Source organism: Eucyclogobius newberryi, unplaced genomic scaffold (genome assembly GCF_026437365.1).
Source record: "Eucyclogobius newberryi isolate DKJ021-1_F unplaced genomic scaffold, fEucNew1.0.hap1 SCAF_20, whole genome shotgun sequence".
NCBI lineage: Eukaryota > Metazoa > Chordata > Actinopteri > Gobiiformes > Gobiidae > Eucyclogobius > Eucyclogobius newberryi.
The window spans coordinates 8820022-8845024 of NW_027315835.1; the positions used below are offsets into that span (position 1 = coordinate 8820022).

Genomic DNA, 25003 nt, shown 5'->3' on the forward strand with positions numbered 1-25003 from the left:
TCCGCGCTCGTCTCTCTTTTGAAGATTCGAACGAGCGAGCCACATGTGAGCAGCCACCCAGCGCGCGCCCGCCTCGCCCGCCCCGCCCGCCTTTCTCACGGCTCTTAAATGGCCCGCTCCCCCCCCTTCTGGGACCCCCCGGATCATTTTGGATTTATCGTCGGGTAGAGAGAGACGATAACGGCCGGGAGGAGAAGTGGGCTGGTTAGGTTTATGACGGCTCGTGTCACAACAAGTAAAACGTCACGCGGACGCTAATTGGGAATTAATTCGAAAGCAGACGCGGCGAGAGTCTGTAAATCTATTTGTGAGCGGAGTAAGAGCGGGGAGAGCGTAAATGGACAAATCGCTAACAAATCAGGCCCGGAATACGATGAGCTAACTATACCGCGTTGTCATGACGTTTGAATGTGTGTAACGTCTCTGGAGGAGCTTGTGTTGAGGGGATTTTGTTGTTTTGCCTGGAATGTTCCACGAAATGGCATAAAACGACAGTTGCGTCTATAATTACGATGCAAAATAATCTTTCATTGATTGTAGGTGTTTTTTATTGTATAAGTGTTCTTTATAATGACAGATGAAGAGTGGGAACACGGAAATGTTACGCCTGGAAAGACTTCGGTTGGACAAATGGGCGATACCACAGATTTTTTATTTGATCCGATGCCAGGTAATATTCTGGCATATATTGCGATATCGAGCTGTTATGTGACCAGTTTTGTCCTGAATTAATTAAAACTCCTCGACAATAAACAATTTTACCTTTACCATCATTGTTTTCTGAATTTAACTAACATGAAAAGTAAATATATGTACAGAGAACATAAAATATAAACAATATATTGCCGATAATGTTTCGATACCTCTGTCAGTATCAATATATCGATATTTGGTAACAATCCGCCCATCACTTGTGCTTTGATTGACAATGGAAGCTTCATCACATGATTGTCTGAAATGTTCACTAATGTTGACAGACCTCTACCAAGGCAGTGACCCTATCCCGCAATGGTGTCGAATAGATATTGCTACAATATGGCCTAAGCTGCTTTGGTTGGACAGTTACTGAATTAAAGTCTGCATTAAATGTTGTCATCTATAATTTGATTCTATAAATACACTTTTGTTCTAATGTGGTTGTAAGTGAACAGAAGTGGCCCTGTGGTCAGTGAGTCAGTCCCAGCTCTGACCAGTGCGTGGTGTTGTGCCCTTAGGCAAGGTGAGAATGCATGCAATTATGAAGAAACGTAAGACATTAATGCATTTAGTTACAGAACAATGTAATTTTTTCAGGTCAAGCTGTTTTGTTCTTTTAAAGGTGCACTATGTAACTTCTGGTCGTTTGATTATTGTCCCATTTATATCAATGTTTGATTGGTTAAGTCACCTGCAAAGGTCTTTCCATTTCATTAATATACATTGCTATTTCTGCTGCCTAAAGTACATTCCAAAGGTATCCATCTATTGTTTTCATTGCATGAGTTTTATGTCCCAGAAACAATAAACTCAAGTGGGATGTTGATGTTGAAAATAATTTTGCAGTATTTTAATCTCAAATTCACTATATGATGCAGAGCCAGCCAATCCCACAACACGTGCTTATGACGTCCACCATGTGTCCAGCAGCACGCATTTCCTGTGAATAATGTGCACTTCAACATGGTGCGATGCATCACTACAATGCACAATCCGTACCATTTATTATATGTAAACTAAATAAGTTTAACTAACTAAATAAGAAAATGTATAAACAAAACAAAAACACAAAAAACACCTGCAGTTATCTGATTATTAAAATGTCATGTAAACAGTTCCAGCTGATGTGTGTAATCAGATTTATTTCTGATCTTGTGTTGACAAAGAAATTATACAAAAAGGGAAAACTAACGTGTGTAAAACAGAAAAAGAAAATATTAAAACAGAAAAAGAAAATATTAAGAATGATAAAAAAAAAAAAAAAAATTACTTTAAAAACCCAGGCGTTCTTGACAATCGGATTTGTTTTCCTGGCAAGTGCAATATGCCGGCTGCACATGTGTCTGACCCGCACTCGGGCTCATGTCCACTTGGCGTTGCCATGTCTGCGTGACGAATGACAGGAGATGGACAGATCAGATTAGATACAGCCTCTCGTCCTCCGTCCGAGCGTGCGATGTGATTTAGCGGCGCGCGCGTGGCGAGGGTTCGGCCATGTTGTTTTTTTTGTGATGTGTGCGCGGACAGGGCGGCCATGACGGCGGGTGACACGGGTTACAGGTAATAGGCCCGGATGAGGAGGAATGGGTTCACTCTACACACTGTTTTCTGTCCTTTGCCCTTCTCTCTCTCGCTCTCTCACTCCACTCCTCTAACTCCTTTTCTCTCATCCTCTTATCTAAATCTCTCTCCTCTTATGTTTACATCTTTCTTATCTCTTTTTTCTTTCCTCTTCCTCACGCGTCCCCCTCCTTCATTTACATTTTTCTCAACCCTCTGCATTTTTCCTGCTCTCTTCTCTCTCTATACTCTTTTTCTCTCCCCTTCCGTTTGTCTCTTTCTCTTTTTTCAGTCCTTTACTGTTTCTTTCACCCCTTTTTCCCAGTCTCCCTCACTCTTCTCCTTTTCCCTCATTCATCTCTCTCCTCCCCCTTCTCTCTGCCCTTTTCTTTCCCTCTCACACCTCTTGCTCTTTCTCGTTCTATTGTTTTTTTCCTCCTCTCTCTTCTCCTTTTCCCTCATTCAAATCTCTCTCTCTCTCCCTCTCCACTTCCCTACATCTCTCTCTATCTCACCCTCCTTCTCTGTCTTTTTCGTTCCCTCTCTCTTCTCCTTTTTCCTCATTCATCTCCGTCTCTCTCCCTCTCCACTTCCCTACATCGCTCTCTCCTCCCCCTTCTCTCTGTCCATTTCTTTCCCTCTCACCTCTTGCTCTCTCTCCTTCTTTATGTCTTTTTCATTCCCTCTCTCTTCTCCTTCCCCCCCTCTCTCTCTCTCTCTCTCTACGTCTCTGTCTCTCTGCACTTCCCTACATATCTCTCTCCTCTCCCTTCTCTCTGGCCTTTTCTTTCCCTCTCACCTCTTGCTCTCTCTCCTTCTCTATGTCTTTTCCGTTCCCTCTCTGTCTCTCTCTCCACTTCCATACATCTCTCTCCTCCCCCTTCTCTCTGTCCTTTTCTTTCCCCCTCTCACCTCATGCTCTCTCTCTTTCTCTATGTCTTTTTCATTCCCTCTCTCTTCTCCTTTTCACTCATTCATCTCCCTCTCTCTCCCGCTCTCTCTCCACTTCCCTACATCTCTCTCCTCCCCCTTCTCTCTGCCCTTTTCTTTCCCTCTCACCTCTTGCTCTCTCTCCTTCTCTATGTCTTTTCTGTTCCCTCTCTCTCTCTCTCTCTCTCTCTCTCCACTTCCCTACATTTTTCTCTCCTCTCCCTTCTCTCTGTCCTTTTCTTTCCCCCTCTCACCTCATGCTCTCTCTCTTTCTCTATGTCTTTTTCATTCCCTCTCTCTTCTCCTTTTCACTCATTCATCTCCCTCTCTCTCTCCCGCTCTCTCTCCACTTCCCTACATCTCTCTCCTCCCCCTTCTCTCTGCCCTTTTCTTTCCCTCTCACCTCTTGCTCTCTCTCCTTCTCTATGTCTTTTCTGTTCCCTTTCTCTCTCTCCACTTCCATACATCTCTCTCCTCCCCCTTGTCTCTGTCCTTTTCTTACCCCCTCCCACCTCATGCTCTCTCTCCTTCTCTATGTCTTTTTCATTCCCTCTCTCCTCTCCTTTTCACTCATTCACCTCCCTCTCTCTTTCTCTCTATCTCTGTGTCTCTCTCTCCACTCCCCTACATCCCTCCCTCTCCCCTCTCTCCATCTCGGCGGCAGAGCTGTCCAAACATAAATGAATCCCGCTCTACCCCTCCACACCTGTGCGAGACTCGGGAGCTAAAAATAGTGGCTGTGATCTGAGGAGGCTGTTCTGAGGAATGGAATGTGCCAGAATAAAAGTGCCTCCTCCTGAATCTGCCAGGTACAAGTGAATTCCTCTGAGCATGAAGATCACAATGTTCCCTTATCTATTAGTGTTTTATTAAGTTAATTTATACATCACAGGCACGAATTTCATCATCATTTCACATCAACGTGCAGTTTGGATTCAGGGATGTGTTCTTAATGGTGGACAAGAGACAGTTTATTTTTTTATTTTTGTATTACTTCAAAGCAACATCCACTTGATCCACATGGTTTGTATCGGTGCGTAAGCAAAAAAAAACAGATAAGTATAACCCAGTAATTCAATCTTGCTCTGCCATGTCCAAGGAAAATCAGATAAAAACGAAAAAAAAAGCTCAATATTTTAAATATTCTGTCATTTCCACATTACCGTATTTTTTCACTTTTTTCTAGTAGTTGGCCGGGTGCTACTTATACTTATATTTATACTTATATACTTATACGTATAATTATACTCTGGAGCGACTTATATGTGATATTATTTGTTATTTTCACACTTTCACAACAACATTTCATACTCCAGTGCAACTTATATATGTTTTTTTCTTCTCTATTATGCATTTTTTGGCAAGTGTGACTTATACTCCGGTGCTGTAGTATACTGTAGTTCCCCCTGTGTCGCATACTTTTCCTTGTTAAAAACCCTGCACAATGAGAAAAGAAATCAGATTACTCCCATCAAATGTAACCGTTTACAGGACAATTCAGTAATCTGATAACTGCAGAAATCAAGATTGTGTGTGTGTGAACTAGGGCTATACTGTTCAGGTGTCGACATACTTAAAATACAACTGCAATTACTATACAACTACTGCTATTATGTATATAAAACACTGGACATTTCAAGACTATTTGGAGTGTATTGTCTATAAAAATCAATGCCCATCAGATGAACAAATACAGTAAATAAACCTATTTTTCTACAACAAAACACCAGTTGTTTAGCCTGTAACACAAGCTTCACACACAGTTGAAGTTGTTGTACAGAAAACTGGGTGTAGTCCTGTTTGTTTACACTTCAAAACGCGTCCCGGGCCCAGTGGAGAGTTGAGACTTGTTTGAAACGCTGACATCATGGAAACTGTACAGTAATTAACGTGCGTCTAATTAACTGTAAATGACTGTCATTGGCTCGGAGGGTTGTCCTAGCTTTTGTCCTAACGCGGTGAGTCAGCGTTCCTCCACCTCAAACCGCGGGAGACGTGACCTGAATCCCCCGGATCAAAGATTCAACATCTGCTATCACTATTTGGAGGCATCAATTGCAAAATGTAGCCGTTATTTAATACGTCTTGTCATGCCAGAGCACAATTACAAGTTAATACAAGTCAATACAGCAAATGTATATATTTCACTGGCTTCAAACGTTTTAGACAGTTGAAGGTTCAGACTGGGTTAAACGCACACACACACACACGCAAAATTTTTTAATAAAATAGTATGTCTTTACATAAGGCACTATTTAAGGGTTGCAAGTTGTTAGCATTAGCCACTTAGCTTATAGATAGAAGGATTGTTTACCAATCTCAAACACAAACTTGAATAATACAGTCCATTTGAGTATTTAATGTGTGATCCATCTTGACTAAAACTTGCGTGATTAAATACAAGCGGGTTTGATCAATATTTATTACGGAAATCCATTTTACTGAAGTTTGGAGACGCTAGTCATGTGACCCGCGGCGAGGAGAAAGCAGTGGAGCTAGTGTTTGAATCACTTTCTGAATGAGTGCACTATAGAGTGAAAGCATGCATTTATTTATAATGTTTATAGCCTTTAAACATAGTATTTAGTTTGGCCTCTAACATTAAGAGCTAAAAAATGTATAACAAAAAAAAAATACTTTTGGATCTCTGTTGTTTCTCCGGGGGGTAACTGAGTTTTGATGCCTTCTACTGTCTGCAGGGGGAATTACGCAGGTTAAAAATAAACAACTGGAGAAACAACTGGAACATTTTCACACAGATGCTAGTAGGCACGCAGTTATACTGATTGTGATAAGACGGGAGAAATGCATATAGTGAGTCTGACAATGATTTATGGACGTATTAAAAAAGCCCGTACAAAAGTATGAAACGCGGTTGCACCTCAATCACAGCGGGTAGCTACTATTGCCGATCAAACAGAGGGATTTGCTCTGTAATTGGGGGCCTTATCTCTCTCATTAGGAAACATGCAGGCATCGCTGAAATGAGCACGCAATATTACCCCATTAGGCCTGGGAGAGCTCTTGTATCTGCACGGGCCCCCAGCGCACAGACGAGCAGCGGCTGTGAATGATAAGGTTATATCTGTCAGCTAAAAACACCACAGGGAGGCGGCCATTTACAGGGAGATCAGGGCTTTTTTCCTCAGCGGCGCCATGACAAGAGCTGGGTAATGTAATGACAAGCCGCGAATGACACTTCTTATTACGGAAACTGACGGAGCAATCGTCGCTTTAACCTTGGAGAGACGGGCGCGTCGTGGGAGAGAACCGTATTGAATTCAATTGTGTCGATAGTATAGGTTGGCGAGGCTTTCATGAGGTTAAAGTCGATTTCTCTCTCTTGAACTAGTTTGAAGGAGCAAACAGTCTCAAATCAATCTCGAACGGTGTGCAGCGGTCCAAACGTATTCCTCACTTTACAGAACGCGGTCCAAACTATTCACCGCTGTGAGTTTGTGGTTCGTGGCGTTTTAAGCAATAAAAATCAGGCGATAATGGGAAAATTGTAATCAGTACCGTCAACGAAAGTGCCACCAGATCAACATCGAGTCAATAACAGGGCTATTTCAGGTCTAAATTAGGGCTAAACCAAGTGTTAAGTAGGAACACAGTCAAGGAAGAGCAAAAATGGAGATAAAATATACTCTAAATGAAGCGAGTACCACCGGGAGGAGTTGGCGTATCTCTAGCGGTACGCGCACCGCATTTTGAGACGTTTTACATTCATTTTAAAAGACTGAATGCTAAATGGCCGTGTTAAATGTGCTGATCAAAGCTCTCAAAACGTACAAAAAAGTATATACCGTAGTATATACCGTATCTTCCGGACTATAAGTCGCACTGGAGTATAAATTGCATTTTTTGGGGGCAATTTATCACTAAATCCATTGAATTCTGCTTCCTCTGTGTCACTTCTAAACAACTCCTCAAACTCACCCTCTTGCGGCTGTCAGTGTGAAAATAATCAACATGTGAAATGTGGTTGCCAGTGAGAAAATAGCGAATAATATCACAAATAAGTCGCTCTGGAGTATAAGTCGCACCCCGGCCAAAACTATGAAAAAAGGAGCAACTTATAGTCCGGAAAATACGGTATATATCTGAAAATGTACATTAGGCACATCCACACATCATCTGGACTCAAAAGACCACAAGCTCACCAGAGTTCCTCCAAAAATGGGAAAGTAATTTGTAAAAAGCGGGAGATAAAACTGACAATTCAATCCATAATCTTTGCTTAGTACGTCCCTTTAATTGAGCAATACAAGACAAATAAGTGATCTTAACTAAAGGTCTACAGCCCAACAATCATCACATTACCTTGAACTAAAGCCGCACTGTGATTGGCTGAACCCTCCTGTCACTCACTCAGACTATGACGCATCTGAAAATCCAGATCGTTTTGCTCCATTAGTGTAAAAACTGAAAGTATTTCCGATTACAGAAACAAACACAAACGAGCTCGAGATAAAAGCCAAGATTAAACAGCGCTGTTGACTAAATAAACAAGTATCCCCACTTAAATTGCAAACGCCGATTGACTTTGGAGAATTAGCGGAGTAATCGCGCCGCTCGCCGTAACAGAATCCTAATTAATCACTACTTAAGCTTTCCCAATCAATTTACCTCTGATCCAGCGTTGTGTAAACCAAATGGGGCCATGTTTCAATTACAGTTTCAGCGTGATGGGTTTGAAAGATGAATGAAAACTACACAAAAAAATACACAAAATGATGGCTTTAACTGGTACTGTATTGAAAATCATTTGACAGACTTTGGACTAAATGGGACGTTTTCTTTGGGTTTCGTGCACCTTGATTTTCTCCTTTTTTGCTTTATTATTTGTTGGATGTCTACAGTTTTTTTATTTGATGTTGTTTTTCTCTATGGTCTTTTTTTTTTTCTTTCATTGTGTTTTTTTGTATGTTGTTAAATAAAAAAAATGAATGAAAAAAAGTAGAAAAAATAAATAAAGGCATCATACGTCATGGCGCAAACAAAATATACACATGAGGGACTAAAAAATGTAACTGTTAAATCATATACAAATTATGTTCTCAATAAAAAGTATGCAATAACTAGTCAACTAAATAAAAGCTTTTTTCTTCTTTTTTTAAATTTTGGTACCGCTTTACTTCGTGTTGTTCAGTTTCGATATGTTTTGTGGCACTTTTAGTGTTTTGTAACTTTTAAATTGTTTATTGTTTTTAGTGTGTTACGGCGCGGTGTGTTTTTCCAATGTGGATTTAAATCACAGACGGCAAATACGCTAAAAGTAAAGCATCAGACACAACAACAAGACAAATATCGAAATATTAGTATCGGCTCAAAAACATCAGCCCATCTCTACTCTCTGTGCAGACAAGTTACATAGTGCACCTTTGTTTTTTTACTTAAATTGTCAAAAAGGAGTTGAGTAACAGAAGAAAATAAGACTTGCGTGTCCACACGGGGCAAAAATACAAAATGTTTCATGTCCATTGACAATAACAATAGGAAGACAAAAGGAATATCAGCCAGAGGAAAAATCTAATCATAAACTCAACATAAGACACAGGAAAAGCCGGGGTTCAAATAAAAAGGCAAACACAGCAGACGTACGCAGCAGAGCGATCAAAACACTACCCCAAGGTTATAAACTAGAAGAAATATTAGCCAAGAAAATAAACACGTAAAAAAATACCGTATTTTCCGGACTGTAAGTTGCACCAGCCAAAAAATGCATAATAGTGACATTTTTGGGGAAATGTATTTGATAAAATCCAAGACCAAGAACAGACATTTCTTCTTGAAATGCAGTTTAAAATAATAACAGATGAGAGAACATGGTGAATAGGTGTACGTATGCTAACGCTAACACCTTCAGCTACATGATGCACAGACAGAACTGTGGTAAGTGTCTGGTATGTTAACGTAACATATTAAGAGTTATTCAGATAACTATAGCATAAAGAACATGCTAACAAGTTTACCAAAGCATCAGTTTTACCCCAAATCACTAAATCCATTGAATTCTTCTTCCTCTGTGTCACTTCTAAACAACTCCAGAGGTAGAGGAAGTGTAGATTCTTCTTCTGCGTCGCTTAGAGCCTAGAGCGCCCTCTTGTGGTTGTCAGTGTGAAAATAACGAGCTAATAATATCACATATAAGTCGCTCCCCGGCCAAAAATACTGTATAGACTTGGACACGCTGATTTTAAACTCACACACTGCTGTTATTTCATTCTGGAAAGACTGACAAGAATGATTAGGTCGACATTTATCACCATGCAGTATTTATTATGATCCGCTGGTACATTAGAGTAGAATATCGGGACTTAGACCCTGACAGCAGAATGCACAGGAGGGACGTTTTGAACAGAGGTTTTGGAGCTGATTTACCCTCGGGGACATGACCCCGGTGGTGCTGGTGAAAAGCTCAAGTGATGAACTGATGATGTTGAAGAGAAAATGTCCCAGTGACGAGGTGATGAAAGGGAGGAGGAGGAGGAGGGTGACGGGTGAGGAGGAAAGAGCTGTTTAAACGTCGCAGGCTGAAGGCTGATTGGCTGCGGCTCAGATGTGTGTGACAGCGGCAGTACATGACGGGGAGAAGTCTGAATGTTTAGCTACACAACTATGATTACAAATGATATAAGATAAGCCCCCACACAAGGCTGGGCATTTAATCAGAAAAATATACATCGAGTCATGTGAAATCCTCAATTATTTGGGTTTTTGAACGGAGAGGCCCACAGACAATCCTCTGTCGGCAAGAAATAGGTGTGGTTTTGAGCAGAGGTTCAACTTTGGAGGAAGAAACGTCAATACCGTATTTTCCGGACTATAAGTCGCACCGGAGTACAAGTCGCACCAGCCAAAAAATGCATAATAGAGAAGAAAAAAACATATATAAGTTGCACTGTAGTATGAAATGCGGTTGCAAGTGTGAAAATAACAAATAATATCACATATAAGTCGCTCCAGAGTATAAGTATATAAGTATAAGTCGCACCCCGGCCAAAACTATGAAAAAACGTGCGACTTATAGTCCGGATAATACGGTATTATTTGTGTTAAATGGCACCGGTTAAAAGTTTGTACTGTTTATGTTGGTGAAATCCTTACGAAAAGCCATTTTTACTTTAGTGTTTTTAAAAAGACTGAATGAAAATGAATTGTAAATCGAGATCAATCAATATGATGAATTTCTTTTTGATCTTTCTTTCCACCAGATCGCCCAGTCCTACAAACACCACATGTTACCACGAGACCAGGGCGGAGTCGACGCCACGTGTGCTGCTAATCAACTAAAACCTAGCCTGATAGTGGGTTTATCACTTCATCTACATCAATAGGAAAAAGGTGATGTACTGTTTTACCTCAACGGCCGGTGTGACGTTTCTCTTCTTCGTACGTTACCTCTGAGACATTGAAGGTGGATACATGGCCTCTTACCAACGACACGGTCAAAACAACAAGACGAATGTCCTTAATCGAGTCTGTTCTCGTCTCTTTACCGCTTTAACCACATTACACGCCGCGTACGTCGAAACAAGAGGACGGATGAGAGGGTACGATATCGCCTCTGCAATCCCGACGTGATCGCATTTCTCACATTCGTCACGGTTTAAGCGAGAGCAAAGTGTCCGATCAATCCCGAAAGGCGGCGTGACGGACGTACCGCGTTACGTGCCGGATAATTGACGCTTTACTCTTACGGTAAAGTGGCGAGATGGGATGAGCGATTGCCGTGTCATTGTGCCACAAGAGGATGCGGGGCGTGGGGGGGGTAAGTGTCGTTAGCTACGCAACAGCCGTGATTAAGTCCGACTTTTACAGGAAAAACGAGTCAATACCAGGGGTCGGAATCGATGGCGTTTGAGCCACCTGAATGCAAATGTCCTGCCAACAAGCCGCGCTCGCCACTCAATGTCATCATTAGCTTCAACCGAGTCAGAACGGCTCAATAAAGGGCAGTCGTTTCAGGAAGCATAAGAGCAGCTTTAATCCGTTTACGCGGCTTTCAGGGTGATAGAGTCGCCATGGCGATGCACGGGAAGTACAGTCGATTTGATGCCGTGGGAACATCTGCGCTGTTTTATAATGACGGGAGACAGGAAGTGCCGGCAAAGTGCACTTCCTGGTGAAACTATGACACGGTAGTTATTAGCCATTAGTGAATTGACTATATGATTTACACTGCAGAGCGTTACCAGAATAAAATACGTACAAATTAAATTAGAGTAGAGTTAATAAATGGAGTTATTATTACCATTTGTAGATATCTGTAAAGCTTATAAACAGTGTATTATGGCTGCGAGGTCAAATAAAAACTAAAAACAATTATTTAAGTAACATAATTTCCAATGTAGGGCAAACACTTTAAAATAAGGTTATTTAGTAAACTATTTATAATGCATTAATTACAACTACTTATTTTCTTCGTAATGCTCTTTGTACACACATTTTTGGTTAATGGTTTATTAACATTTCAAGATATATTATAAAATCCACATTTTAATTTAGGAACGTCCAAACTATTGCTCTATTGCCACTTTTTCTCTTGTTTTTTCCTCATGTTTTTCTGGTAAATAAGTCCACATTATCCATCATTTCACAGCAATTTTCTACCATTATAACCTCAATATTAAGATCTGATTGGCACTTTTAAAAACTGAGATTTCTTGAATTGCCTTGCTGTGTTTAGACCTCCACAAACATGATATTCTTGTAGTTTAGCAGTTCATATTTCAGTCTTCTCAAATGTTAATCCTCCAGGACATTAAATAATACAGTTTGAACTTTGAACAGAATCATTTTTAAACCTATTTAAATGACAAATCCAATTGCAATGCTGTACAAAACAAAATGCAAACGAGTAGCATGACTAACTGTCCCTATAAAGTACTGCATATTCTGCTAAATGGAAGTACTCAAAGTGAATTGAGATCGTGGCAAACCAGCGTGATCATGTTTTTTTTCTTTCTCTGTTCTTTTACAGCATTACGTTGGTCCAGTAACAGATTGTAGATCCATATCAACATTATGATCTGCATTACTTTTAGTGCTTCCTGGAAGACTCTGCGTGTACTCTATATATAGTTAAGATACAGATTTAAAGCCATTTCGCTTTAATAGCCTGTATTTTCATCTATACCGACATATTGGTTTTCCAGGAAGACAACGTTGCATAATTTAGTCCTAATTTACTGTATATAGTTGCAATTAAATGCAGTTATTTTTGACCAATACTTTTCTAACTTTATCTGATAATAATTGTTGTTTTGATATTTATAGTAGTAATTTAATGTTTGTTCTTTTTACACAGCCATTCAAAATAATGAACTTTAACGTGATCATTTCAACATATATAGCTCCAAACATAAAATACTTTAATTCAAATTGGTGATGTTATATACTGTATACATATATTTTTTTTTTACTTTTGTGAGTGGATGGTTTGTTTGTTTGTTTGTTTGTTGTTTATGTCCTGGTTTATCGTACCGTTCCTATCCAAATCCTTAACGTAAACTTGTTATTGCAGCATTTATCTGAGGAGATGTTTCAGTTCACAGTTGGAAATTGGCAGTGGGTAAATAGCCTGAAGCGATCGGCGTGAAGAGATGCCAAGGGGATGGGGCTGTCAGCGAGTCTCCAACATGAAAATAAGACTTCAGCTTCAAATAAAACTGTCAAAATAGCACATACAAATTGCGCAACAAAAAGTGCCAATAGTGAAAGATTACAATTACCGTTAACCGAGGTTTCTGTTTGAACTGTGCATAACGTCTTGTTCATGTGATTCATGCAAATGACCTACTTCCTGATTCGAAGTGTTTTGTGAGGACCTTTTGCCATTAAAAAGATATACTATTTCCATTTGAATTGCTTAATTGCCAGCTTGAAACTATGGCGGAAACAATTTAATCCAATAATCACAACTAATCGATATCTGGACTAGAAAACAGACTTCAAAACGTGCTGAGAAAAGAGTAAGGAATTCTTATATGTATACTCTAATAACTCTTATAATAGGACGTCCTCAAACGGCTTCATCTTAGCTTCAAAATAATTGTCTTTAGAATAACCAATTATCAATTGTCACAGCCCTACTTGAAACCCATGAATAAAACTCTTTGAGACGACTGCGATTGAAAAACAACATTCAACTTATAAACATTTTATTTATTCATTGGTTTTATTGCTCAAAACAACAACAAACCTACATGTGTATGGCTATTCTGTATTTTTAAAACAAATAAAAAATGTTTTTAAAGATGAATTTCCAGAACATAAAAATATAACAATATTGCCTTCAATCATTGCCATTTAAAGGTGGTATGGACGATTTTTTTCAGCAAATTTTTTATCATATTTCCTCGTGGCGTGGATAAATCATTTGTCCTGCCACGTATCAATCATAAAACGCACCTATCGCTCACCTGCAGCCGCGTCAGGTTCGTCCCCACGTTTCCGCGTGCCTAAGCGCATGGATCTATCATAATATAGTTCCCTCAGTGTACGGGGCGAAATGAAGACGGAGAAAGACAGTTCGAGCTGACGCAGAAGTGGACAGAAATCTACGGGAGACGAGAGATGCGATGAGATCCGTTGCGCTAATAAACAAACGCACGTGTGTGTTGTATCAGTCCACACGGGGGAGTGCGCATGCGCACTTCCGCCTGCGTTCTCAAATCGCCGAAAAATCGTCCATACCGCCTTTAACACAATTTATTTTTTTAATTTCTTCCTCCAAAGTCTGAACTCTGCTCCAAAAAGGTCCATTTAAAAGCGCCAATCTAGTTACTGATTATTAGAAATGACTGAATCTATCGAGCTTGATTAAAATCTGATTAGTCGCACAGCCCTGTTCAGAAGTCCGGAGACAAATATGTTTAACTGATCAATAATGTGATTAACAACATGTCAAATTATAATCTACTTAAGTTGTAGTCGTAACAAGGCTGACATGTCTCCTTTAAGGCCTCCTTCTCTCACATAGCGCCATGTAAGCGGATAGTATAATGCACGGTGTTACTCTCACACAAGTCCATTCAATTAGCTGCCAGGAGTTATTGGGAACTATAAGTGGCTGTATGAATCATAAACTCTGCTCTGACAATATGCAACACGGCCATAAGTCTTCTACTTTTTTGGCTCCATCTCCAGACGTCAGTTTTGATTCTGCTCTGGACTTTTCGGTCGTAAATAAAGAAAAAAGAAGAAAAAAAGGCATTGATTATTTTCCATCGAGCAAATATCCCGCTGTCTGAGGAGTAACATGGCCGCGTCCTAATTGGTTTGTTTATCTGGAGCCACAGACTGGGGTTTGTTTGGGCTCTGGCTCTGGTCCACGGGCGCGCCGAGCTCACCGCAATTATTCACCTCAAGACAAAGAGGAGGAGGAGGAGGAGAGAGGAGGAGAGAGAGGAGGAGAGAGGAGGAGGAGGAGAGAGAGGAGGAGGAAGAGGAGAGAGGAGGAGAGAGAGGAGGAGAGAGGAGGAGGAGGAGGAGAGAGAGGAGGAGGAAGAGGAGAGAGGAGGAGGAAGAGGCGAGAGAGGAGGAGGAAGAGGAGAGAGGAGTAAGAGGAGGGGGAGGAGAGAGGAGGAGGAGGAGAGAGGAGGAGGGGGAGAAAGGAGAGAGGAGGAAGAGGAGAGAGGAGGAAGAGGAAGAGGAGGAGGAGGAGGAGGAGGAGAGAGGAGGAGAGAGGAGGAAGAGGAGGAAGAGGAGAGATGAGGAAGAGGAGGAGGAGAGGAGGAGGAGGAGGAGAGGAGGAAGAGGAGAGAGGAGAGAGAGGAGGAGAGAGGAGGAAGAGGAGAGAGGAGGAGGAGGAGAGAGAGGAGGAAGAGGAGGAGGAAAAGGAGAGAAGAGAAAGGAAGACAGAGAGAGCACTGTGGGGAGGAAGAGGAAAGAGAGGAGGAAGAGAAGGAAGAGGAGGAAGAGGACAGAGGAGGAAGAGGAGAGATGAGGAAGAGGAGGAGGAGAGGAGGAGGAGGAGGAGAGAGGAGGAGGAGGAGAGGAGGAGGAAGAGGAGAGAGGAGGAGGAGGAGAGAGAGGAGAGAGGAGGAAGAGGAGGAGGAAAAGGAGGAGGAGGAGGAGAGAGGAGGAGGAGGAGGAGGAGGAGAGGAGGAAGAGGAGAGAGGAGGAGGAGAGAGAGGAGGAGGAGGAGGAGAGAGGAGGAGGAGGAGGAGAGGAGGAAGAGGAGAGAGGAGGAGGAGGAGAGAGAGGAGGAGAGAGGAGGAAGAGGAGGAGGAAAAGGAGAGAAGAGAAAGGAAGACAGAGAGAGCACTGTGGGGAGGAAGAGGAAAGAGGAGGAAGAGAAGGAAGAGGAGATGGAGAGGGGAGGAAGATAAGACAGAGGGCTGGAGGAAAAGGAGGGAGAAACAGGTGAGAGGAAAGAGGAGGAAGAGGATGCTATTTTAGTCATTTTGAAATTAAAGGTGCACTGTGTAACTTCTCTTGGGCCCGCCACTTGCTTGTCTCCATGGAGATCATATTGCTTTCCCTGGAATATTTACCTGATTTTTACCACGATGGGTTCATAAGCGCCTTTCACAACTCAGAGGGAGCGAGCGACCACCGCAAAGCTAGTACATGTAGCATCATGAGAATACAAGACACTCTATAACAAGATGCAGGCAGTGCACAGCAGTCTCATTTATACCCTAAAAGCTCCTCTGCACAAATAGTTACTCTCCCACACGGAGCCTGGAGCCTGATATTCGCTCGGACAAACTTTGCGGCCTCCGTGGATCGTGTGAACCATCGCAAAGTGTGAATGTCTTACAATTTAAATCCCCCACGTCATGTTCTGTGCTGTCCATAAATCATACACAACTAAATACATTGTGCAGTGGAATCACGGCATAAGAGCTGCTTTCAAAACATACCTGTACTGGGGAAAACAGATTTTACTTTATTACATGGAGATAGATCGGTACAGCCCCTTTAATACTAAGAATGTTCCACAGTAAAAATAAAAACAATTGAAAAACAAGCATTGACCTCAACCTTTATTGTGCGCGGACTCGCCTTTTCGCAGGTCCGAGCTGTAACCTGACCTGCTAGCGACACCTGCTTGTGGAGGTAGACGCTAAAAGCCATACTGTGGAAGGGTCCGGATAAAGCGCAAAAAAACATCACAAATCTCCATAGAAACGGGCCGGTGGCAGACCTTTGGCTCCTCGCACGCCGACACACTTTCGCCGCCGTTTTCTCAGCCGGATCCAAAGTTCTTTTCTAGAGCGCATCCAAAGGAGCCTTCAGCGTAAGATTCGTCCCAGCTTCGTGCATAATTGATGAAGTGTGTGTGTGTGTTTTTAGTCAAATTTGAAGAGGCAGCGAGGACTATATCGAGAAACCCATTTTTACGTGTTTTATTTGGTCCGCCCCCGCGCTCTGGCTTATCAGCGGGTTTCAGAAAGCCCCGCTGAAGAGGCGTCTTTGAATGCACCGTGAGGGGGACGCGCGTCTGTAAACAGCGCATCCTGTTCACGCTCCGGGACGGGGCAGATCGCCATCCTGAAGCTGACAGTATTTCCTGTTTTTATCTGCGTCAGCCATCTTGTCCCGGAAACGGCGCGCATCGAGATATGACTCATATTTATCTGCTGCAGTTTCCCCTCAATGGGACTGGCACTGGGTCAATAAAGATGACTCTGTGGCTGTTCCGGGACGACTTTGGATGTATGCCTTTGGGGGTTTTGTTATATAATATAGTAGTGGACAAAATAATAGTTCAAATTAAGTTTAGCGAGCAGCAAAAATATAATAATTAGTTCCAAAATGTTGAAATTTGTTGTGCAGTAAGTTTATTTGAATCGAGAATCTGTGAGCACATGTAGTTTGGTGCAATGTCTATTTCTGTGTACTGGTTATAGGTCTGTACTGTTTATGTTCAGGAAAGTGATTTTGAAAGTCATTTTAGTTTTGTTTTTAATGAAGTAAAATCAAATCTTAACATCATTACAAAGAAAGAAATCCTGCTCCTTCTTCTTTTCAGTTATATCACTGTCATATCATCCTTTCATATAGTTCAATTAATGGTTGTGAGTATAATAGTTCTAAAGAAAAACATGGATCATAGAGTGGATTCAAGTATTTTGGTGACAGGGCATCACCATTTCATGAAAATATTGAATTACTATTTTTCTGACCAGTACTGTCTTTTAGTAATAGGATTCTTTTCAAATTTAAACCTACAAACATTAAAAAAGGCCTGTGAACACAAAGTTGTTAATTTCTTTCTTTTTTCCTTTCTTTCTAAAAGATTTAGTAACCCGTAAAATGAACAAAACGTTTTTATCCAGATCAAGACAAATTGCGTTACTTCAAAAATTGCCACCTTTTGCTCAGTGAAACTTTACTTTTACTTACAGATATTTACGCGCGCCATCCATCTGCGGGTAATTATGAAACGCTTTTATAATTACCGCGGGAACAATTCTGTGACAGCAACATGCACTTTTCCGCCGAACAGTTGTGAAACATGGATGTAATTAATGCACACAAAGAATCACAATCTTGGAAAAAATGAATAAAGAATCAGGCTACGGCTAACGGTTTGAATCCCTCCATCGTCGCGTACAGGGCCCGTAGCTCGGCGAAAAACCAGCGACAACTCATCGCGCAAACGTCGTAATCTCCAATATCTGCAAAATACTTCATAAGTAAAACAAACGGTGACTTAAGTAGCTGCCAGTTGTGTCGTTGATCTGTTGAGCTGAGAGAAACGGAGGGAGGGGATGGAGACTTGTCATCGCGGCCGGGCTCCTGGCGAAACGTGCCCTTCTTGTGCGGATGAGTCAGCTTACATGGGCCGACAATCGTGCGCTGAGGGCTTTGTCAAAAGGAGCCGCGGTTATTGTTTTGATTGGGCCCCGTCTCTTGTAGCGTTTGGAAAATAGAGAGAGAGAGAGGGAAAAGGAAGGATGGAGAGAAAGAGAACTTCAAAAGGCACATGTCTGCGTTTCATTTTAGGGTTGGTGGGGATCTGGGTTCGTGTTGTCGTCTGACGGACAACGGTTTTGACCCGACATGACGGCGGCACGGCAGATCGTAAGTGTTTGTATTGCCGGGAAAAAACGAAAGTATGTCATCCATGTTTGATTAGCTGAGGAGAAAAGAGACTCTGGCCAAGACAACACACTTTTCCCATACTATGAGGATCAAACACCAGAAAAAAAGCACCATTATTGACTAAATCTGCCATCTGTCCGTAGAGATGCCTTTGCCAGAACGACGGTAAAGACGTAAACCAAAGTGCGGTAGAGCGATTCGCTATATCGCTCGTACGACTGACAAATACGTCCCGGAATTTTTTGAATGAACGCTAAAGCGGCCGCGAGAGGTGGATTAACCGATCAAAGAAATATGGTCTATCTGCGCATCAAAACAAACGTGACAGCTTGCGTGTGACTTGTTTACGTCTGAATGATACGCTGTTATATGAGACCTACAAACCAACGACTGTGATTGGTTCCCCAACAAACTAGATGTCAGCGATAGGGTATTACAAATGTAGCAAATATTGTAAAAGCAAATAACATAACAACGTATTTTGAAACGAACAGCAGCTCTTAAGGCAGGGCTATTCAATTCTATTTTTAATGTGGCCGGATTTTTCAGAAGGCTTTATTCCGGGGCCCGAACTACAAAACAGTTCACAATGGTACTATTCAACAGAAATCTATTGTTTCACTGAAGTCCCGTCGCATGAAAATAGGGCTAAAGCCAGACTAAACAAAGGCCAACCCAGTGTCAATCAATAACCAGACTTGAACTAGAGCATAGCAGCAGATCGAGAGCTAGATAAACATATTGTGGGTCACGTCAGGCTTAAACGGCATCTCGAAACAGAATCTGAACCGGGACTATACGGTCTTAAATATACATGGCTACACAACATCTGATCCGGTTGATGTTAACAGATTAGTACACAATAGGGTACTAAATAACAGAGGTGACATAGTGGACTAAGGAAAAACTCATGTTACTAAGCATTATGGTCCATTTTACCATGATGGGCCGGACCATTTTGGTGCTATTGGTGCTAATTGTGGCATCTCTACTGCTGTTCACGGTAGACCAGAGACGGCGCGTTTAATATGGCGGCCTGAACCATATTGCTTAGTGGGCCGGTTTTGACCCGCAGGCCGCCAATTGAATAGCCCCTTTTTTGAGCTTTTCTCCACGTTTCAGCAAAGTTAGATAATCAAAAGCGAAGAGTTGTTTTGATTCTGTTTACAAGGTTGTTTCCGATGAGCCTCAAAAAACACAGATTTCAGTGTTTTGTCAGAGGTAGCGCTCTCCCATGCTGTTTTTGAGTCCATAAATCATCGCCGGACTCATTCCGAACGCCCTCAAATCACAATCATTGCAACTGCGTGCTTGTATTAGCATGTCAGGGGCCAGCTAACTTAAGGTTTTTCCCCATAATAATTCCATCTGCTGTCAGTGTCGGTGCCAACGCCAAATCCTGATTCGGGAACGCCTGACTGATAGTAATGTATGCTTTTCATTACATACGCAACTAAAAAAATATGAGATGTCAAAGCGTAGGTACTGAAGAGCATGTTTAAAGGCCAATAACAGTACAAATAATGGATAGTATCTGCCAATAAAACAACAATAGCTCATCCATTAAGCCTTCCTTCTAAACTTAGCCTCCTCTTCCATAAACAAATCGGCGTAATCCCTCATTCGTCCACAAGTGTTCCATAGTAAAAAAAAGATTCCGTTGAATTGACTACAAAGCAGCATCTAGATTAAACCCTTTATCTGTTTTTTAAAATGTTTATTCATTTGACTTTTAAAATGATTCCGCTCACAGTTTAAAACCATTCCGGCATCACAGCACAGCCTGCTCTGGCCCTGTGCCTGGGTCCGGTTCACACATCAGTTTGGCTAGCTCTGCATTAGCGCCTGGGCACGCGGCTGCTGACATTCAAGCTAGCCAATCGCGGCGCGGACATGCTAATCAAAGCGCTCTGCATTCATCTGGAGCTCTGGGGCCGGTCCACAGCTGCTCTTCTCTGGCCGAGTGTCCACAAACACCCCCCAGGACCCCCGTGGCACCAGCACATGTGAGGGGGGGGGGGAAACATGGAGGACGCTAGCGATGACACATGAAACACAACGACACATATAAAACACGGAAAGCTAGTTAGCATCTTTCATAGCAGATGCTTGATGAGTGTTCTAAAGAGGGAGAGGCAAAGCAATTCATGTTAGGATAGCAGTTGAAATGAATTAGAGTGGTAAAAAGGTGTCGCCACACAGCCAGAAGGTTTCATGTTCAATATCACACATTAAGGAGTCTATCTGAAACATATGTATGTTTTTTTCCATAGGTTTTCCCTTATATAGAATCAAGTACAATAGGGTGCATCTGGGGCCAGGACTTAATATTATTAAAACCACTTTAACATAAAATTTGCAAACAAACTTTGCATTTTTAAGCTATAATAAAGTAGGACACTTTGTACAAATCTATATTTGAAATTTGCTACATGCTGGTTTCAATTTCATACTTTTTATTTCATATTACCGGATTTTCCGGACTATAAGTTGTACCTTTTTTCATAGTTTTAGGGTGCGACTTACACTTATATTTATACTTGACTTATATGTGATATTATTTGTTATTTTCACACTTGCAACTGCATTTCATACTCCAGTGCGACTTATATATGTTTTTCTCTTCTCGATTTATAATCCGGTGCAATTAATAATCCGGAAAATACGGGTATTGTTATTCATATCTTATTATTTCATGCATTCTTTGTAAAGAAGATTGTTTGGTTATAGTATTATTTATTCAATTGTATACAGTATGGTGCTATTTCTACTCCATTATATTTGATATCCCTATTGACTTTCATGTGAAGCACTTTTGTCATCTGAAGGTGTTTTAAATGCTATATAAAAATACATAGATCGAATTGAATGTTTATATAGTTTGATACCATAAACGTATTTGTCTGAAATTTTCTGTTCATTACACAGTAACACATTCTTATCTTATTTCAAGTCAAAACATGCAATATACTGGTATTTTTTCTTATTTCAAATACACATGTTATGGTAAACATTGTAATTCAAAATCTATAGGTAATACTGAAACATTTTTTTTCTTTTGTTTTAGTGTACTCATACTGGATATACTTAAAATATACTACCCTAATAACCCGTAACAAAATCAAAAATAGCTACCGGCATACAACTTCTTTTCCTTCTTTTTTTTTTCAACAAGTACTTTTTTTGAACAGTTGCAATGACAGTATTAGAAAGCAAGACCACATGAAACAAGAACAAGTGGTTTTGGAGCTTTAAAAGTTGCCAGAGGTCCAAATGTTTCAGCGTTCGTTCGGTCGGATAAGTCTTCCAAAGCCCCCCAAAGCTGCTTACAATATTCACTGGAGAAACAAAAGATAAGGTCATCACGGAGAAGGAGACTACTGCGGGGCGTTTACTTCAAAAACCCTCCATTCAGAGAAGCTTGTATTTGTACTCAAGACTGTAATAACCATGTTTTGCAACTGAGACAACAACTATTTTGGTGCTTACTATTAATACTACTATTATTACTACTAGAACGAATATAGTGTAAATAGAGGGGCAAAACAATAAATAATGCATACAATGTGGTAATTTTAAAGGATTGGCATCAATAAAGAGAAAAAATAAATCAAATCTGAAGAAGAGATGCACAAAATACACATTTTTGAATGATATATCGTTGTCAATGTGAGTTTTTTGTCACTTGTGGGAAGAGTAAACGAAACCTTACAGTTACTCAAGTAGAAGTAACAGCATGGTGTCTAGAAACGACCCGGAGAAGTACAAATGTGTTTAAAATGTGACTCCCCTCTGCTATTATGCGACTGATTCGTCTCATGTTTTGTGATAATGCCACAATGTCACAACACGAGTCCTAATATTTAACTCCGCTCAGTGGTTTTTAATGAGGCGCTGTTAAATATTAGCACTTTGCACACGTACAGATCCGGAAATACCTCGCTCTGAAGTACTGCACCTGTTAATTCAAAGTGTCATTCATCAACATGCCATATCGTTTCATTTTCACATCCAATAATTAGTCTGCCACTCAGAGCTGGAGTGTTTCTGCCTTTGCCTGTGCCAACCAATGCACCAGATATTTAATTAATGACATGCACAGGTGAACGGAAACAGGATTTTCTTTTCCCCCGAACACATTTTTTTTTCTTTTTTTTAAAATTGTCGCTACATAATTTGAACTTGTGATAACTTTGCAACTTTTAATTCGACCTCATTGGCGTCGCTGTGTTCGCAGCCTGTCACTCGTGTGTATTTTGGACCCTTATCAAGCTTAAATCAATTTTAGTTTGATAATCATTCTACCTGTTTCAACACATGAACATTCACTTGCAACCTAACATAAAAACTATTATATTCTACTATATATACAAGTATACATCTAACTTACAGGTGCCAAGATAAGTGTTGTGAAGAAAACTTATGTCAACACTGGTAAAAAAGACTTGTTGCTCGAAACTATGATTTAACACCATTTAGTTTAGACAATAGAATGTAAATTTCAACACAAAATAATAGTAATTTCTTTAATTTTATCATGTTGTCTTATACTAGTTCTATTAAAGATCAGGACCATTGAACACCATGTCAAAGTGTGCATTATTTACTGTCCGGTCGCTCAAAAATATTGGACTGAAGTTCACAATTTACTGCAAATTTCGTTGTAGCAACGCAGGTAGATACAGAGGAAAAGGACAGGAAGTTTAAAAAAAAAACTCTTATAAACAAAAGCTCCTATAGACAGAACCCCTCATTTCTTAATAAGGAATGGAGGGGAAAAATAAAGACAAAATAAAATAAAAAAACAGCTAGCATAAGACAAAATAATAATAATAATAATAATAACTTAAACAAATAATTTTAAAAGACCATTGTAAAACTATAAAAGGTAAAATGTTGTCCTAGAATATGATTTCTTTCTGTATCAATAAAAATGAGTATGTAGGTTGATATTTTAATATGGATACGCAGCTGAGTATTGATTTTTTTTCGCAACCCTATACCAAGAAGAGATAAATAGTTTAGTTTGTAATATTTTTGTCAAGGGGCCAGGTACAAATAATCTTTGCACTCGATTTGGCAATGAGCAAATATATGTGTCAGTTTACCTGCAGCGGTCATAATGTTATGGCAAATAATAAGTGGACAAACTTAACTTGGTTTATTCCAATCGACGTACATTCTAACAGTTTTCTTATAGCTACCACTGGATCTGAGGTCATTTTGTTCAAAGCAAGAGCAGATTCTGTAAAAGTCCAAGCTTCATTAAAACCAAAACATTTATCAAAATCGATGCTATCAGACAGTCATGTTTCTCATTTCATCCTCTGAAGTCATTAGTGTGTGTGTGTGTGTGTGTGTGTGTGTGTGCTTTTTTCCCAAAGAATAAGATAAAACAGGTTGGCAGGGTACAGTGGAGCAGAGCCAGCCTGGCAGGAGGCACAGGAACGCTGGGGCTTAATACGGACCATAAACAAATTACGGCGACATAAAAGAGCAGAAATCAAATGCAGCGCAAAGGAATAACTTGGAGCACTGTCCGGCATCTGCAGAGAGCAAACAACCCACATCTGTGCCCGGGCCGAAAGGAAGACGGCTTTAACCAAAGAAGAACATTTAAATCAATCTTAATTACTCCGATTTTATGCATTATTCTGTTGTTTTGAACTATTTTGTCGAACATCTAAGCTTTGGAATTTCACTTTGTATGACTTGAATATTGTTAATAAACAGATTTCTAGTGTGGTTTAGTTGGCTCACTGACCAAATCACTAAATCAAACTAAAATGCATCTTTTGTAGCTTTTGCTTTTAGATATCACTTGCACAATTACAATGAAATCGACACAACTATGAGCAATTTTTTCCCACTTTTTGCAGCGTAGTGAAGGCAACTTGAGCACTAAAAGGATCACAACGAGTTCTGCGACTGTGTACGGAATTTAAAAATACAAAGCAAAGTTTCGGCATTACCACCTAATGACATCAAGCTGTGCGACCGAGCGAGGAGTCGAGAGTCTTAAAGAACACGTATTATGCATTGTTTGTGTCGTTATTAGCGCTCGAGGACTTTTACTTTGGCATCTCATGTTTTAGAACTCAGAATAATGTATTTTCTAAAAGCACACGTGACTTTATATCGGTCAGGTGTTCCCCTCATCAGGATTTGTGTTGGAATGCCATATACTAGCAGCAGAGGGATTTACAAAGGGGAGATAAACAAAAGCTAGCTGCCCGTCGACTGATGCTAATGCGGGCACACAGTTGTAATGGACATGATTTGAGATGTAGAAATGCTCAGATTTGTGGCTCAAAAACAGCACAGAAGATCTCAAGAGCGCTCCCTATTGGTAGTTTGAGTCCAAAATGTGAAGAAGTCATGATCTGGGTTAGAGCAAGAGCCATACATGGGACTTTTCCCGGAAATATCAAAAAGGTTAATTCACAAATGCTTAAGCTGATTATTTCTATTAGTGACTAGACTAACCAACTTCTTGTACACACAATATTATCTATTTTAATATCAACCCCATCTGTATTAAATATCATTGGCCTAAAGAATGTTGTGATGTCCTCTGAAACCCAGCAATGACGTGACAAATTAGGGAAATTTGGAACGGAGTGCTTTCTGAGGCTCAGAGCAGAAGTAACTCGTAAACAGGATTGACAAAACAAGTGCAAATGAAGCAAAATGATGAGAGAACAATATTGGTTGGTCAAAACACGGTTAAAAGCTCATAAAAAGTCAATTTTGC

General features: G+C 40.5%; 1 protein-coding gene and 1 long non-coding RNA gene across 4 annotated transcripts in view; both read right to left on the minus strand.

The window, feature by feature from the left end:
* LOC140368636 (adenosine kinase-like) overlaps nucleotides 1-25003 on the minus strand; it is a 256046-nt gene that overhangs the window by 108503 nt on the left and 122540 nt on the right. The gene's annotated exons all lie outside the window — the stretch shown is intronic.
* LOC140369114 (uncharacterized) lies at nucleotides 2596-4108 on the minus strand. 2 transcript variants are annotated; one of them, XR_011928222.1, is made up of 3 exons: nucleotides 3122-4108; nucleotides 2983-3012; nucleotides 2596-2616 (listed from the first exon to the last, which is right to left on the minus strand). It is a non-coding gene; the product is annotated as an uncharacterized lncRNA (long non-coding RNA). The 2 variants fall into 2 exon arrangements; XR_011928221.1 differs by lacking the exon at nucleotides 2596-2616 and adding an exon at nucleotides 2628-2830.